Source organism: Tursiops truncatus, chromosome 19 (assembly GCF_011762595.2).
Source record: "Tursiops truncatus isolate mTurTru1 chromosome 19, mTurTru1.mat.Y, whole genome shotgun sequence".
NCBI lineage: Eukaryota > Metazoa > Chordata > Mammalia > Artiodactyla > Delphinidae > Tursiops > Tursiops truncatus.
Genome location: NC_047052.1, coordinates 3,165,484 through 3,184,457, shown reverse-complemented (window position 1 = coordinate 3,184,457; position 18,974 = coordinate 3,165,484).

Sequence of the window (18,974 nt, the reverse complement as noted above, 5' to 3'; positions counted from 1 at the left end):
CAAGGGCCATGCTCGAGTGTACTCCCCTGAATTTAGAGCTTATCTCTCAGCTGTCTTAAGCTTGTCCTAGACATTTGAACCCCCAGCCCTCTTCTGTGTGGGCCAACCTTCAATCCCTCCTCGCCAGCCCAGACCCTGCTCAGCTCTGCTCCCAGATCTCTCCCCCTTCGAAAGATGGAGACTGAGCTGCAAATTCTTAATCTTTGTATGAGCTGTAAATATGAATTGATTTAATCTTCCCAACAACCCCATATGGGTAGGTACCAGCATCATCACCACCACCATCACCGTCATCATCACCATCATCACCACCATCACCATCACCATAATCATCACCACCATCATCATCACCATCATCACCACCATCACCGTCATCATCATCACCACCATCATCATCATCACCATCATCACCATCATCGCCACCACCATCATCACCATCATTACCACCATCACATCATCATCACCATCACCACCATCATCACCATCACCATCATCATCATCACCATCATCACCCCCATCATCACCATCGCCATCATCATCATCACCATCATCACCCCCATCATCATCATCGCCACCACCATCATCACCATCATCACCACCACCATCATCACCATCATCACCACCATCACCGTCATCACCATCACCACCATCATCACCACCATCACCATCATCATCATCACCCCCATCATCATCATCATCACCACCATCATCATCACCATCACCATCATCACCACCATCACCGTCATCATCACCATCACCACCATCATCACCACCATCACCATCATCATCATCACCATCATCACCCCCATCATCATCATCACCACCATCATCATCACCATCACCATCATCACCACCACCATCATCATCACCATCACCATCATCACCACCATCATCATCACCATCACCATCATCACCATCACCACCATCATCATCACCATCATCATCACCACCATCATCACCCCCATCATCATAATCACGTCCAGTAAGTTGCCCGGAGTTAGTGTGATTGGTAGAATAACACCCCCCCAAAGATGTCTGCACTGTGATCCCCAGAGCATGTGCCCTGCCGCGGCACAAGGGACCTTGCACATGTGGTTAAGGATTTGAGGTGAGGAGGTTATTCTGGTTGGCCCACGTGGCTCAGGATAACCACGAAGGTCTTATACAAGGGAGAGGGAGGCAGGAGGGTCAGAGTCACAGGAAGATGTGAGGACAGAAGCAGAGTCACAGACTGGCAGCCGCTGGCCACGAGGCCACGAGCCAACGATAGCAGGCGCCTCTAGAAACCGTAAAGGACAAGGAAACAAACTCCGCCCTGGAGGCCCCGGAAGGAGCACAGCCCTGCCCACACCCTGATTTTAGCCCGGCGCGACCCGTGTCAGACTTCTGACTCCCAGAATTCTGAGATAATACATCGGTGCTGTTTCAATCTGCTAAAGTTGTGGTCACACGTTACGGCAGCAACAGAAGTTGAATGGATAAAAGAATGACTTTACAACCCGAATATCCTGCTTTGTAACCCGATGCCCCTCTTGGAGCAGGGAGACTCCCCGTGATGCCAGCCACCTGCTGTCTGCACCACGGGGCCGACCCCCAGTCCCCTGTACCCCCTGACCCCCAAGAAGGTTGTGTGAGACCGTGTTCCAGCCACATGCTGCACGGAGGACAGCCCTGTGCTCAGCCAGGTGGGGAGCTGACTTTTGAACTATGGCCTAGTGGGATGTGGGAAAAGTGACTTTTGCCCATGTCTGAGCAAACAGAACAGAACAGAGGAAAATGGCCCCCGAGGGCTCTGGGTGTGTGTGGGGGGAGGGGAGGTCCAAGCCCCGCTGCCTCTTCCTGCCCAGAGGCAGGCACCTTCCCTCCCAAAGGGTGAAATGAATGTCCCTCTTGGTTCACAGCTGCTCAGACCGGATCTTTCACATTAAAAAAAAAAAAAAAAAATGCAGAGGGGACAAAAGAAAAGAAAGGAAAACCAGAAGCTGGGGAGCCGGAGGGCAGGGAGGAAATGCAGTGCCTCCAGAGGCCCTGGCCTGACCTTGAGGGACACGGGGCTCTGGGTGGCCTGGCCGCACGACCCCTTGTGGAGGTCACAGGGTGACCTGGCAGCCGCGGTGGCCTCTGAGATTCTGCAGAGCTCCTGCCAGTGGTGGGCCGGGGACACGCCAGCTCTAGGAAGAATCTGAGGCAGAGGAACTTGGTAGAAACCCAACTTCTCTAAAAATATTAAAAGCCTGTGGCCCACAGAGGTCTGATTGCGAGGCCCCTCGGGCCCCGACAGCCAGGTCCCTGACGGTTGAGACCCAGCGTGGTCCTGGCATTGAGCAATAATAGGGCTCTGCCCTGGCCCCGTACCCACTGGCTGCCCCGCCACGCTCCCACGAAAGGCGGGGCGAGGCGAGGCCGCTGCTGGCGTGCCCGTGTGCCCTCGCGTGCCGGGGTGCAGGCCAGCCAGCGGCTCCACAGCACTCCTGGAGGCCCGGGGTCCCAGGCTGCCCCTGGGTGGGCTCCCCTCCAAGGACAGTCAGAAGAGCCCTCACCAGCTGAGGTCCGCGAGGGGACAGACGGTAGTGATGGAATAGGAATTTATTGAGCTCTTACTATGTGCTGGGCCCTGGTCTTAAGCATACCATTGCACCAATCCACGGAACCCATGAGCCTGTGAGATGAGAACTACTTTTAGTCCCACTGAATGGAGCAGAACTGAAGTCCAGAGAGGTGACGTCATTTTCCTGAGGCCACACAGCATTGGGGCAAGGAGGGAGGAAGCCTGGATCCACGACCGAGGCCCGAATACTCCATTCCATGGCCTCATGCGAGAGTACCAGCCCGAGGCACCTGGGCAGGTGTGGCCTAGCAGGGGGGCCCTTCCTCTCGCCCCTTGGCCCTCTTGACGCTTCTAAACCATCTGACGACCTTGCAGGGAGGCCTGAGACGGCTGTGGCTGCGCTGAAGGCCCTGAGGGATGGGAGCCACGTGGGGAAGTGGTTGGGCCCTGAGGCCCCCAGCTAGGAATCGCTCTAGTGGGGTTGAAGCAGTCGTCTGCCCGTCTCCAGGGTCTGGTCCCTTCTGCTACGCTCCAGGGTGTCTCGCCGAGGCCCCCAGCTCTGGGATACAGGGGACGCCCGCCCTTGCAGCGCGGCTCCCTGCTGGTCAGGGCCTCCTGCCGCGCCGGAAGGGCAGCAGGGCGAGCGGCTTTCCTGCCTGGGGTCTGGCTGTGCAGCTGCCCGGGTGCGGTCCCCGGCCCTGCTGCGCTTCCTCCCATGAGGAGGGGGGCTGCACCCGCGCTGGCCACGTGGGAGCCTGGCCCTACCACCAGCAGGGTCCCTGCCCCTCCGCGCCCGGGAAGAAGGACGGAGTCCTCGCTCCCCTGAGCCCTCGTGGCCTCCCCTTCTGGGCCATCTGGTGGCGTCTGGCATGATGGGGACAGTGACACGAGTGGCCCCAGCTCCCGGGGAGCCAGGTGGGAACAGTGGTGCCCGGCCTGGGAGGTCTGCAGTGTGGGGCTCACCTGCCAGTCGCCCAACTTTCTAGTCGCGGGACCTACCAGTGTTCTCAGTGCCGTGGTGTCCTTGTCAGGGGCGTGGCGACAAAGTAACAGCCTCTGCCTCATGAGATTTGGTGCCGAGCCAGCACCTCCTAAGCGCTCCCTGTGTGTAGCTGTGATTGGCACCTCAAAGGAGGGGCGCAGGTGTTCGGAGCTGTGCCTTAGTCGGGAATCGATAGCTTTCAGCAGCCCCGTCATCCCATTCTGCAGAGGGGGAAATCGAGGCTCACGTGTTCAGACCTGAGGAAGGATCAGGCTCCTGGCGTAGGTACTGAGCCCACTTTGTCCTCTTTTTCTCCCCTTTTGAATGTCAAGGAAGCCAGTTTGCCCTGAATATTTCACCTGCAGAAAAATCAAGCGCAGAGTCTCGGCACAAACGCCATGACACCCTGCCCTGGTGAGGGTAAGATGTTGCTGCGTGAATGTCCGCTCACATTGGACACGTCCTGGGACCGGCTTCTTTCTGTTGAGGGGAAGCCTGGAGCAGGAAAGGAAACCAGCAGGGCTGCTAAAACCTGCCAGAGAAGATAGTGTGCAGACTGGGTCCCTGGCTCTGGCGCTGGAGGCCCTGGGTTCAAACCCTGGTCTTGCTTGTAGCTGAGACATCGTCTCCGCTGTAGACAACCACCTTCTGCTTCCGTTTACCTGTCTGCACGGGGCTCTCGTGAGAACAGTACAGGTATTACTATCTATTTTCTACACGGCAGATAACTAGCCTTTAACACACGTGAGTTCCTATTACTCTCTTGATCAACCCTCTCATTTTGCAGACAGGGAAACTGAGACCTAGACAGAGGAAGGGATCTTTATCAGGCCATCTGGTCTTAGCAACTGCGGGATTGACGGAGCTGAGACAGAACCTTATCCCTCTGAATGAAGGGAGCTTTGCTTTAGGGTCTGTTTCTTAGGAATCAGCTGTGTGGCCTCAGGAACAGCACTTAACCACTCTGGTTCTCATTTCCTCGCATGTAACACCACCACCCCTACCGTCCCCTAGCACTGCCAGCCCGGATCACGTTTTCACACTGAGATGGAGGAAAGTTTTCAAAGAAGTTTCTTTGGGGCCATGTCTGCCTAGGAAATACACTGAGAAAATGACACAACTAAATGATATCGACTGTTTGCTTGAATCACTCCCGTAGTTTCTTTTTCCCTTGACCTGTGGGTTAGAGGCAGTAAGCATTTATTTCTCGACTGGCATAAAGTAACTTTTCTTTTATTTCCAAATGTTATATGGGCTCAATGCAGGAAGCCTAGAAAGGAAGGAAAACAGAAAGTTAGAGGGAAAAGAAAAAAAAAAAAAAGCAAGATGGAGAATTAAAAAAAACCCCTCAAGACAAAAAGAAAGTGAAAAGGAAAGTGAAGCAAACGTTTATTACCAGATGGGGGACCCTGTCATAAAACCTCCGCATCTCTGGTGAATGCTGTCCTGGTCCAGGTTGAACAGCCATGAAACCTCAGGGTGTTGCCCTCCCCAGAGCATCCTGGAGCCTGCTGGAGGAAATCCTCATTTTCTAGAACCTTCTTCTGCACACCAGACGCCCGGTCACCCACGAAGTGGATTGGTGCAGCCCTGGCCTGGCCTCTGGGACATGCATGTCCACAGGACAGAGCACGGGGTTCAAGGCGCTTTAGGCCCAGACGGCCTGGGCTATCCCCCTTTCCGCGGGGATTTTCAAGGTGACCTTGAAAGAGTTTCCTGGCTTCTGTGTGACTCGCCTCCCTCATCTGTGGGACGGGGATCCTTCTAAGTCGATGAATGTGTCGTGCTCAGGACAGAGGGCTTTGCACACGGCGGTGGCTACTGTGACTTTAGATCCAGCCCGATCATTCACGTAATGAAAAGCAGTTGCCTTAGGAACACAGCGTGGGAAGGTCCATGAAAGCAGCCCGTGGAAACTCAAGCAGCCCTTCCCTCGAGGGCCTGTGTCTCGTCTCGTCCAGGAACAAGTGGGAAGAGGCAGGGCCACTCCCGGTTTGGTGGACACTGTTGGCTTATTATTTTACCAGTGAAGAAATGCCGAAACAGGGTTGCAAAACCAGACAGAAGTTTAACCTCCTGGGGTGGAAGTCTTCTTGAAAAGCTGTGGCTGTGGGTATGAGGCCTCGATGAGTCTGAGATGGACGTACCTGGTGAGTGGGGCGCTGGCCCGCTGCCTCCCCCCGCGCCCCCGGCCGCCGCCCCGCTGTGTGAGGCTCTGGCAGTGCGGCCGCTCCGTCTCGGAAGCTGAACCCTGTCCGGCGCACAGTAGGTGCCAGGAAGATGCCGAGCGAGACCGTGAACAAATGGATGCGTAAACGGGATCCCTTCATGGGAGAAGGGGCAGAGACAAGAAGCGTTATCCACGCTTATCACGTCGGATAAGGGGACAGCTGTCCCCCGGGCCTGCGGGCACTTATCCACCGGCCTCTGCTGGCAATATTTGCTCAACTTTCTCTTTTCTTTTCACTTTCGGTCTTCCCTTGCAATGCAAAGTCCAGATGACAAACAGGGCAGGGCCACAGAGAGGGACAGGCCTCGGCAAAATGTCTGGAGCTTGGGTCCTGACCCTGTGGCGCCGGGATGGGTCCTGAGGGTCTCTCACTGCCCTCTGTCTTCCTTTCCGGATAACCAAGTGACGGCAGCAGAGGACACCTGGTGTGTGAGACGCGGGGAGCCCTTTGTGCCCAGCGCGCTCTCGTAATCCCCGCCCCCCAACCCTGCCTACAGACGACCCGGGAGCTCCGGCCAACTCCAGATGGTGCCTGGCGTCGCTGGGAAGGCACAGGGGCCGCTGGAACGGCAGCCATGCAATGGCCTCTCCAGATTCCTGGGACCCCAGGGCCTCCAGGATCCCCAGGGAAGCAGCACCCCCTGCTGGCTGGTGCACCCCTTTCCCTCCCATTCCCCTGCCCTGAAACTAGAGGACGTCTTCTCCCCTCCAGCCCACACACTGCGCGCCTTTGGGGCTGCAAGACATGCCACAGGGCATCCGTGGGGTGGATGATTTTTACAGATGTGGCCTCTCAGGACACACAAACGACCCTACAATTCCACTCCCAGGTTCCCAAGAAATTTCCACCCCGGCCCGTCAGGTGACACGGGTGAGGATGTTTAAGGCACACGCAGGGGGCGCAGGGGTCTCCTGGTGGCCGTCAGGGAGGGGCAGCCCACGTGAGGGCGTGCGTGCAGGCAGACTGGACGGAGGGGCAGCAGCACAGGTGAATTTACAACAAAAAACAAACAAACAAACAAAAAAACAGAACGAGAGTACGTTACAAAACCATGCATTTACCGGAAATGAACGTGCGGATAAATACTAACGGGAAATCGACAGAAATCATGAATGGTTTCACTGCTTTTTTTTTTTTAACCTACAAAAATGAGGATATCATGTCGCGTGACCTTACAAAATCGAGGTGTATTTACAGAAAAGAGAACAGAGCAACGAGAACGGACGATCTATACTACATGCATGAGTAACAACGTGGGTGATGGTCCAAACAGCACATGCAGTAAAATAGGACAGAAACGAAGCAGTCCACACTGTGGTTCCGTTTTACAGAGCTCAAAACCAGGCAAAATGGGTCTATGTTATTGGAGGCCACGGTAGGGTTCCCCTTGGGGGGCACTGGTGGTGTTAATAGCATACCAGTTCTTCACGCGGTGCTGTTACACGGGTGCCCGATGTGTGCAAATCCAGGGAGCTTATGGTTTGCGTGCTTTTCTGTACCTGGGTCCCCCTTCCATAAAAGCTCCGGAGTGTACGCCTCTAAAGTGAGAACGGGCGTTTACAAGAAAATCCAGGAACAGCAGTCTGCGTTCAGCGTGGTGAGGAATTGCCCAGGATGGGGAGGGAACGAGATGGGAAAACGCCCAGACCTCTCTCCTCTGCCTCCTGGGCATCCCAGGGGAAAAGCAAGGCCCCCGCGGACTGCAGAGTCCCCCGGCCCCTCCCCAAGCTCCCCGCTGCACCCCTGCACTGCAGGGGCCCAGCCCTGGCAGTAGGAAAGGAGGAAAGTCCCCACTGGTTTCTTTTTCTTGCCACCGAAGGAGCGGCAGGTATTTGTTCCTGAAACTCAGGACAGCTAATTTTACACTGTGAGCGAGATACTGCAGGGAGAGACGACACGGATGGCTCGGGGGTCGGATCCGACAGCTGGGAGTGATGCTGGGGGCTGGAGAGAGGGGTCCTCTGTCCGCCTGCAAAGCGGGGGAAGCTGGGTCTGTCGGACACGGTAGCTCAGAGTCTCCTGGATCTCAGTTTATACCCTCAGGCTGGGATTAAGAGCTACTGGGTGTGTTCTGGGCTCTGTCATTCACTGGGTCTTCTGGACCTCAGTTTCCGCATTTCTAGGGGGAGGGGGGGGTCCATCAAATGATGCCTAAGGACCCAAAGTGTACATCACTGTGTCCCATCTTTACTTTGCCTTCCTGTTATTTCAGGGGACCGATCACATCCCAAGAGCAGAAAATGTCATCCTGTGCTTGGTTATTAGAAGTAAAACAAACGGAAAAGCATGCTAATTACTTCCTATTTCGCCTCCCCTCACACCGCGAGCTCACGTGGAGGCTGCCAAGGCTTTGAGCACTGACGACACTGAAGGAAGGCTTGGAGCTCAAAACTGGGTCCTTTACAACAAATGACGCCACATCTAAAAAGAGTTCACGGGCTTCCCTGGTGGCGCAGTGGTTGAGAGTCCGCCTGCCGATGCAGGGGACACGGGTTCGAGCCCTGGTCCGGGAAGATCCCACATGCCCTGGAGCAACTAAGCCCGTGAGCCACAACTACTTAGCCTGCGCGCCACAACTACTGAGACCGAGTGCCACAACTACTGAAGCCCGTGCGCCTAGAGCCTGTGCTCCGCAACAAGAGAAGCCGCCACAACGAGAAGCCCGCGCGCCGCGATGAAGAGTAGCCCCGCTCGTCACAACTAGAGAAAGCCCGCGCGCAGCAACGAACACCCAATGCAGCCAAAAATAAATAAAATAAATAAATAAATTTATAAAAAATTATTAAAAAGAGTTCATTTCACCATAATTAACTTATGGCTTGTATAATCATCCAACATGCTTCCAAAGCTCTCAGAACAGCCAAAGGACATAAAAGATTTTTAAAACCTCTGTAAGCAAAGTAACCAATCACATTTATTCACACCAGTAGGATTCTTTGTTCTCCGGGTGGCATACGCGAGTGTAAGCGTGAAAAGGCATAAATAAACCCGCCCTGGAACTCTTCTCTGTGGCCTTTGTTCTTGCTGCCTCACGCTGCACTGCTCAGAAGCTGCCCACCATTCTTAAAAGAGAAAGTGCTATTTTTGATCCTATTTTTCCAGAGGAAGGGGGGTGGCTCATGTGCTTCCCTCTCCCCCCCAGCCCCCCCCCCCCCCCCCCCCCCCCGCCCACAGACAGTGGTTAAACTGGAAGAACCACTGGATCAACAAGAGCACACAGATGGCCCTGCACGACAAGAATCCTCTCCAGCGCCCTTGGGATGCTGGGAGTTCAGGGCACTGTGATTGTCGTTCTAAATCATGGAACCCCTGCTGGATATGGAAGTGAGCAAAGCAGGAAGGGCTGCAGGAGAGGAATGAATTGCCCAGTGGACTGGAGGCCCCAGGGAGGCCAAGGAGCAGGTATGACGCAAGGATTCGAGCCTGCACATGAGGAGAAGAAACTGTGATCTGAGGTCTGAGGACGCCTGAGTCAGGGATTCTGGAGAGAGAGAAGGGACCCGTGGGTTCCGGAAGCAGCATGGAGAGGAAGGTCAGTGAGAGGAGGAAAGCAAGACACTGAACACAAAGCTCAGCTTGGAGCTTCCTGGCAGCCACGGCAAAAAAGGGAGCATGACAAACTCGCCTAAGGAAAAGCAGACGGTCTTCCCTGTAGGTTTGGAATTCACCTTGAAGGACAGATGGAATTGGGAGGAGAGAGAGTGAGTGAGCAGACAGCATGTGAGCTGGGTGTCCAGATGTTCCTTGAACGAGGGAAGTATCAAAAGGTCTGTGGCTTGCATAACCCCGGGGCCTATGTGTGGGAAACCTCCCAGAAAAGCAGCTTTGTCGCTGTCACCGCAGCCCTTGTAGATCACGGCAGGCGTGATGCCATCCCTGCTCAAGAACACCTGCGAGCCCCCCTGTGTTTATGCGTGGTCTGCATGGAGTGCCACACAGAAGTGTGCTCCGCAGAGCAACTTCGATTAGCCCGAGTTTTCTTGACCTTCGCCTATTTTCTTTTCTTTCCTTTACTAGTCACGCCACAGGGCATGTAGGATCCTAGTTCCTCAACCAGGGATCAAACCCTCACCCCTTGCAGAGGAAGTGTGGAGTCCTAACCCCTGGACCACCAGGGGAGTCCCTTGACCTTCACCTTTTCATTCAAGGCGGGGTTATGTACCATTTTGTGAAGGGCTCTTGGCCTTTGATGGTTGTTTGGGGGGTCGGGGATTTAACCATTTAATCATGTAAGTTGTTCTTTCATGAGATGTTGGCTTCCAGGCCCTTCTGCAGGTGGTGGATCAATGTACGTAATTTCAGGATGGGGGGAAGGAGGGACGGGGGCCCCTCCTTAAGGCTTCGGCACACACGTATGGGAGCAGCTGTTGGCAGTGAGTTCTAGGATGGGTAGCACAGAAAGGTAGAAGACTTGGTCCAGCTCCAGGCATCGTGCTAATGCATTACCTGCTTATCTCCTTCAATGTCCCCCAATCCTAGGGTCCCCATTTTACAGAGGAGGAAAATAGGGGTTTGGTTCGAGAGAAGCACCAGGCATGCTTCCCCTACAGTGAGAAACACGATGCTGAGGACCGCTCCGCACAGCCTCAAGGCGCCTCCCAGTGAAACAGCCGGTCACGCTCCTGCCGCCGGACGGCTCCCTGGGAGCCAGGCCCGGCTGGCCGGGCGCCCCGTGAGCCACCCGTGTGATCCCCGCAGCCGCTGTCTCTGTATCGCGTGGGGAGACGGTGAACTTGGACAGACACACTTGTCCGAGGTCCTGTGGGTTATACATGGCAAAGCCAGGCCTAGGACTGGGCTTGGAGAGGCCACGTCACATGCCCACGATGCCACAGGATGCAGGTGGCAGGGCTGGAGCACCAGCACCGTGACCACCGACCCATAATGAACTGTCCGGGGCACCTTCCAGGCACGTTCCTAACCTTTGAAATGGATGTCATGGAATGAAAACACCATCCCTGGTCACAAGATGTCCCTCGTCATTGCCGTCAAAGCCATAAATACCAGAAGTCTAAGTTAGCAGGTGCTCTCAGAGGCTCTTCGGTTGCACGCGACAGTCACCAAACGCTTACGGACCTTCCTCCCAAGCAGGGAAGTGTAATGCTCTGTTGACCCCAGCAGGCGAGGCAACGGAGACCTGGCCAGGTGTGCTTGAGGACAGCAGGACCAAGGGCCAGCTACAAAGGGTTCTCGCTTCTCATGTGTGGCAGGACCCGCCCTCCGGCCTCCGGCATCCCCTGCGCCCACACATCTCCCTGGGGGCTGCCGCTGGACTTGCCTGGGGGCCCAGGACACAGTGATCCCCTCTCCTCCAGGCCTCTCTTGGACCAGGTCGGAAGGGTACTCTAGACAGAGCATCAGGTACCTCTGATCTTGGGTGGAAATGGAGCCGCGACTCTCATCCAGCAGAGAGTCAAACTGAAATATCGATCCAGGCTGGAGGACAGTCTGATGCGCCAGTTCTGCTCTGGGTTCTTCGGTTCAAGAAGCCTGGAGGGTCCGTTCCGGTTTCCCATAGGGGCTTGTTTTTACCATTTTGTTTCTACTTGTGGCTCATTGAAAACACACACACACACACACACACACACACAAACACACACACATTTGGGTTTGAGGTTTTATTCCTCTGGGATTTGGCAAGTGAAACTGTGGACCTCTGGTCTACTTATTCACTCAACAAACATTTAAGGGGACCTACTATGTGCTAGATAAGTATCTGGAGTATGAAGACGAAGAAAGAGACGAACTGAAGCCTGCAGCCCAGCCACATGCATCCCAGGGAACGCTCGGCAGCCCGCGGGCCTGGAGTGGAACGTCCGCAGTTGGGGACAGGCTGGTCGTCGCCCCCAGGACCCAGCTGTGATGGGAGTTTGAGCTTCGTTCTGCAGGCACTGAGCCTGGAAGATGCCGAGTGCTTCTCCGGGGGGGCGGTCAGCTGCCGCAGATGATATCTGAGTCCTGGTGGAACGCGGACACCAGCACTGTCCATTCTGCAGAGGCCAAAGGAGGAGGCGCCGGGGTTTGGACTGAAGAACGGACCCCGTGGCCCCCACATCATCCCATCTCCCCAGGAAACGGAAACCGAGCACCTGTTCTCCCCTGGCCCGTTCAGTCACGTAAACACCTGTCTTTAGAAGTTGCAGAAATAGGGGACTTCCCTGGTGGTCCAGTGGGTAAGACTCCACGCTCCCAATGCAGGGGGCCGGGGTTCGATGCCTGGTCGGGGAACTAGATCCCACGTGCCGCAACTAAGAAGCCCACGTGCCGCAACCAAAGATCCCGCGTGCCGCAACGAAGACCCGGCACGGCCAAAATAAATAAATAAATAATTTAAAAAAGAAAAGAAGTTGGAGAACTAGAGTGTGGGTGAAAGCCATAAACATAGTGTGTGGCTTGAGCCAGGAGACAGATTATTTGCTCTGTCGGGACAGTCACGTCTGAAGGCCCTCAGTCCTATAAGAACGACCCCCTAGGAAGCTGTTCTCTGCTTTCTCTCTCTCTTGCAATTAATAACAAGTTCCTCTCCAAGGCTGTGAGCCTCTGGAAGGCGGTTTCTGGGCTGTTCATTTTCCACGGTCCACACGGGGCCCAGGGCCCACCACTTAGTGAGTCATGATGACAGCTGTCACGTGAGATCACCTACTGTGTGCTTCCCACCGAGGCCAGGGTCTGCACTCTGGGGTGGGGCGGTCACCGTCTCCAAATGACACCTGGAGTAACTCGCCACGGCTGTGACACCAGGAGTGGCCGGGCCTGGGAACGAAAGACTTGCTGTCTCTTAAAACACAGCAAGACGGTAAATGTGCTAGAAACCATGGAATGGCACACTTGAAAGGGTGAATCCTACGGCACGTGAATTATGTCTCTATTTTAAAATGCAGTAAAATAGAGAGCATCGTGCCCCCCAAAGTGGGCCTTCTGCCCAAGAGGATGGAGGTGCCCGTCTCTTTACCACGGTCACGAATGTCAGCAGAAAGTGTTTAATACACATCAGAGGGAAGGAGGGAAGGATGGAGAGCGGGAGGGAGGGAGGGAGGGAGGGGAGGAAAGAAAGAGATGGAAGAGGGAAGCAGGAAGGAAATTCGGGAGAATCAGCTCGAGTCCCAGGTCAGCCACACAGTCCTTGAGAGAACACGTCACTTCTCTCTGGGCCTCAATTTCCTCATTTCAAAGTCCTTTACACCCCTTGTATGGAATCTCAGCTCTGCCTCTAATGTACGTGGGCACGTGACTCCCCCGCCCGGCACCCAGGGTGGGCCTGGGGGGCCTTCAGGAGTGGATGTGGTCCCCGGCCTCCTCCCACCTGGATCTGCCAGCCAGGCGGGGCCTTCCTCTGTGTCTGCTGGCCTCCTCGGGGTCCCTGCAGCCTCCGGCCCCCTGCAGCCCACCTTTTCAGAGCCGGGGTGCTGGGCCCGGGGCAGGTCTGGGTTTGGAGATGCGTCTCGGGGGGAACTGGCTGAGCCCCACTGATCTCATTTCAAGTCACAGGCCGCCGCAGGCCCCCCCCCCCCCCGCGCCCACGAAGCCACAGCAGCCGCGGAGCCACCAGCGCTCAGATCTCACCCCACTGTGGCCAGCAGGTAGAAACCGGGACGCGGACACCTTCTTCTGTGAAACCCACTTGGCTCGACTTCAAAGAAACCAAGCCTGCCTCCCTTTTGGGCAGAAGAAAACCAGAAAGTCATACTTGGGGGTGCGCTGTGAGGCGCGGGGGGCGGGGCCGGCTTTGCTACACCTCCGGGAGCTGGAGGGGCTGTGAGGGAGCCAGCTGGGTGGGAGAGAACCGCTGGGAGCATCACCTCCCAGCCCCTGTTCGTGACGTCACGGAGCAGCATGGAAGCTGGCGGGCTGCCCGCCGGGGCTGCAAGACACCACAAGCCGGGGATCCCTTTCTCAGAGCTGCTGGTTGACCCCTGGGTGTCAGGAACGTTGAAATTTATAGTCGTTCCCTCTATGGCTCATTGGCCCCTCCTGGCTTGACCTCTCCTTTCGCTGCTTACAGTTTCTGCTGCCTGCTGGAAATTTCCACCTGCGTGTTCTTCTGGTTGCAAGAATGAAAAATCCCCAGGGTGAAGTCAGCACCCCCAGCCCGCCCCGTGGCTAGTCTGGTTTTCTCTATTCTTTTTTTTTTTGGCGCTCCGCGGGCCTCTCACTGTTGTGGCCTCTCCCGTTGCGGAGCACAGGCTCCGGACGCGCAGGCTCAGCGGCCATGGCCCACGGGCCCAGCCGCTCCGCGGCATGTGGGATCTTCCCGGACCGGGGCACGAACCCGCGTCCCCTGCATCGGCAGGCGGACTCCCAACCACTGCACCACCAGGGAAGCCCTTCTCTATTCTTAATGACACCAACTCATCCCCCAGTTACCGAGGCTCCAAACCTCAGAGTCACTGCCAACTTCTCCCTCGCTCCCCACTGCTTGCTCTCTTGCTTTCCACCCTTTCTTCCACGTTCAGAGTCTGTGTCCGGACCCTAACACTTCCCTGGCTCTGTCTTCTGCAAACTCCAAAACAGCTCGCATAGCTCCTTGTGACCTCAGAAGCACAGCTTTGAACACATCGGGTCCTCCGCTCAAAACCCTCGTAGCCCTCATAGCCACCAGGATAACGTTCTCTTCCTTAGCAACGTATTCAGCGTCTGTCGCGATCTTGCCCTAAAAGGATCTTTCCCCTCTCCTCCTCCTCCCTTACCCCACTCTCCAGCCCTGAGATAGTATTTCACGGGCCAACTGTGCTTAGTTGGTGGTTGGGGGTCTGGAACGTTCTGCCGTGGAGCTGCGCGATGATTGCAGGCATTATAAGGCTGCCTCTGGGCTTGCTGCAGGAGTGCTGCAATCGATTAGCAATGTCTGCTGTGGGTGAGGGATGGTGCAGAGTGCCGTATAGTTGCCAACCTATTTTTCACCAGAGTGGGCTTCTCTCTCCAGCCCACCCCAACCTTCTTTACACTTTCCTGCATCTGTGTTTTTCCTCTAGGCCTGTCACTCTCCCTGCATGTTCCACCCCAAGTCCTTAAGGACCAGCCTGAATACTGTGCACCTGACGTTGAAGATAGGAACATGTGTGTGGACAATTCAGCCAGAAAATGAGGGAGGCAGTGATTGCAAAGTAGAGGTTCCCAAGCTCGGGTGTGGGCCGGCTGAGTCTGCATCATGGGGTGGGAGCTTCGTCTTCTTTTTTAAAAAAATTAATTAATTAATTAATTTTTGGCTGTACTGGGTCTTCGTTGCTGCGCACGGGCTTTTCTCTAGCTGTGGCGAGCGGGGGCTTCTCTTCGTTGCGGTGCGCGGGCTTCTCACTGCACTGGCTTCTCTTGTTGCAGAGCATGGGCTCTAGAGTGCACAGGCTTCAGTAGTTGTAGCATGCAGGCTCAGTAGGTGTGGCTCGCGGGCTCTAGAGCGCAGGCTCAGTAGTTGTGGTGCACGGGCTTAGCTGCTCCGTGGCACGTGGGCTCTTCCCGGACCGGGGCTCAAACCCGCGTCCCCTGCACTGGCAGGTGGATTCTCAACCACTGTGCCACCAGGGAAGCCCCCATGCTATTGTTTTTATATGAGTGACGAAAATGTATCTTGCCTTGTTCAGATGAAAATTCATATTTATAAATATTTTTTCTGCACTACACACGTATGGTAATCATTTACCTGGAAGGTGAGTCTTTGTTGTTTTTTTAAGAGGCACTTTCCAAATGAAGGTGACTGATATAGAGAAATACTTGTAGTGTATATAACCGGTGTGTGTGTGTGTGTGTGTGTGTGTGTGTATAATATATATATATATATATATATTTTAAAGAAAAGTGCAGTGTTTATTTACTAGAAGTCAGCAGAGGTAACTGTGTTCAAAGGTGGTCAGAGGGGTCTCTAAACACTCCACAACTCTCACCATCCCAATTCACCAATACATGCTGCCTGAGCTCACTCACTGGTGTGTTCTCCTTTTTCGTTGAGTTCCCCGAACTATCCCCACCTCCCCACCTCTCCCTGGAGACACACTATCAGGGAGTCTGGACTGAGCACCACACTGCTGTTAGAAAATTCGTATTTCATTGTTTCCTGTTCCCATAGCAAGTAACCCCCAAATGAGCTCATGAAATCCATCTTGCTTGTTTCTCCTCGTCCGGAATCTTACCAGTAGAGGAATAGGGAAATCATAAAATCCACCTGGCATGTCCCATCTCTCCCTGCATCTAATCGGCAAGAGAAGAGTAGAAGCGTGTGGCAGTGACATGGTGGTTATGAGACAGCCAGACTTACACGGTGGCTCAGGGTTCCAGAGGTCTGTGTCCCAACAAGTGAGAGAACAAGGTACCTTTTATGGACGTAGCCTCAGAAGCCACGCCGAAATGCGCTAACTTCTCTTCCTTAGAAGGGAGGTGTATTCAACGGAAGTACAGTGGGAGTCCGCTCTCGATGAGAAGAGCATCAGAGAATACATTTTTCAACCATTACTGGTGGATTCAAAAAATTCTTTTTTTGTCTTTCTGAGCCAGCACTTAATTGTAAATTATTCCCAGATGAGACCAAGATTTGCCTGAGACCTAAGTGCATTGGACCAAGGAAGACAATCAAGTAACTGAATCCAAGGGTTGAGGTTTTTAATTTCTGAAAAAAAATTACATTTATTTTCTCCAAATCCCCAAGAAATGTGTGATTCAGTACCGAGGATTTATACACATACCAATGTGTGTTTGCTTTTTTATTTATGGACTTGAGCAATGCTCCCAGTGAAGGGAGGGTAGTGTACTTGCTCGGTTATAAAGCACTGGACTTCCTGAGCATACAGAGGGTCCTGGATATCTTCAGAGCCTTGCTTTCTTGTGTACAGCGTCACTTCTTATTGAGGAAAGATATTCCAAGCGGTAGAATTGCTTTTTGCTCTCTAAGGTTGGCTAATCTCCTTTCATTCCCTTATTTGTAGTGTATTTCCTAAGGATTTCTAAGTTTACAGTTGTGTTTGTGTTTCTGTGTGTGTAAATAAGTGGTTTAAAATGTTTTATTAGGAAAACCAAAGTGAAGCAGACATCCTTTTCAGTCTGAGAAAAACTTGAATAACTGGCCTTACCAACTCTCTTTGCCACAAACTTGGACTGTGTCTTTGGGCAAATTGTGTCCTCTTTCTGTGTGCTAACTTGGGCATGGAGTGTAATGTATTCAGGAGCTCATATCTAATACCCTGTATATTTGACATCAGGTTATAAAGCTTAAAAAATGATGGTTGACCTCTACTGAATATATTTGGAGCTGATCCTTGAGAAAAGCTAGGCAAATTATCTTCGAAATGAAAAAAAATCTAATCCATTGCATGTGGATTTTTTTATAAAAGTGAATTACTAGAAAATAAAGTAAAAATATACAAAATATAAGCCCCAGCTTTATTAGTAAGAGACTGAAAAGTGCGCTGTCAAATTGAATAAAAGTTTCCAAACTGTTCCTCTCAATTTCTTTTCCCCTTTTGCACCAGACACGGTTTGTGGATTGGCACCTGTACCTCATTTGGACTCGTACTGGTTGGAGGGATAAGCCTACAAGCTATTGTGGTTGCCTCACCAAAAGGAGTTCTTGGCAATAAATAGTTGAACACAAGTCCCTTGCATATAACAGTCACCAAAATACTTGAAAGTTGCTGTGTGTGTTCTAGGTAAGTGGGTAGGCTGGTGTGTAAAGAGACAAATAAAAGAGGAACATGGTTCCCCAGAGTACGTTTTCCTCTTCACAGTGACCACCCTTCAACTTCCTCTCTACCATTACATTCAGCCTTCCTTTACAGCTCCCCCCACCCCCGCTCCCTTTAACAAAAACCACTGAGCAAATCAAGTAGCAATATCCCCCAAAGCTGAGAGGGGTAGGACTGCCCAAGATATTTCCTTGCTTCTAGAAAACCCTCTCACTCACAGACTCAACTGGGCCTCTGTTGGCGCACGTGTCTCGAGCGCCTGTACACGGAGGATATGCAGTACACTCCTGGCCAACCCTCACGCGACCCCTGGAGGATAAAGGCTTCAGCACACACTGAATAACCAACTGAGTGGTTTTAGGAATGGATCAATCTCCACTTTAGAGTCAGTGTTCTGATAGTGGAGTCTGAGACTATGAGATCTTACCTGTCTAAACAAACAAATAAAAACATCTACTTTTGGTTGGGACCTTGAACCTCAAACTGCCAAGCAGACAAGATATGCAAAGTGCACATGTCCACTCCGTTAAAAATATACCTGGGTGCTGGGCCTGGCTTCCTTTCTTGGTCAGAGGGAGGGCCTCATCTCAGGTGGGGTGGCTTGGCCATATTTGCATAAACTATTTACATCAGAATTCTAAGAAGCGTTGTAGCCAGTGGGCATCCAAAGGGGTAGTTCTCTAGGGCCAGATTCGGACCATGTGACTGTGTGATCTCAGAGAAGGCTGCCAAGTTTTCTAATTCAGTTTCCATGTCTCTCAGATAAGGGAGCTCAGCTTAAGACTCAACAGTGACGACTACCTTCACGGAGGCTTCACGACAAACCCAGGCCCCTGCTAAGCCTGCTCTTTGCGTTAATGTAATTTCATGCTCAGAGCCCAATGAGCTCAGCGTGGTGATTAGGCCCATTTCACAGATGAAAAAAACGAGGCTCGAGAAATCATCTCCTGCCCAAGCTCACACAGCTAGGATATGACTTGAATCAGACTTGACCCCCTGGAGGTGTGACCCCAAAGCTTGGATTTCCGCCCCCCCTTCCACATTACTTATTTATTTATGTGGCTGCCCTGTGCGGCATGAAGGATCTTAGTTCCCCAACCAGGGATCGAACGCTCGCCCGCTGCAGTGGAAGCGCAAAGTCTTAACCGCTGGGCCGCCAGGGAAGTACCCCCCTCCCCCCCACCCCCACTTTTTAATTATGAAAACTTTCAAGTATTTGGAGAAGTTGAAAGGGCAGTGCGATGATCACCTGTATAGCCACCACCTGGTTTCAGCAATTTCACATTTGGCATATTTATGTTTTCTCTCTCTCTATGGAATGTGTATACCATCTCAGAGGATTGCCTTTTAATTCCAGCTGTACTGAGGTATACCTGATGTACAATGAGTCATATATATTTAAAGTGGACAATTTGATAAGCGTTGACCTATGTTTACACTCATAAAACCAAGATAACGTACAGACCCATCACCCCAAGGTTTCCTCAGGCCCTTCTGCAGTCCCTCCCAATGCACCCCACCCCTGGCCCGTGGCAACTACTTCC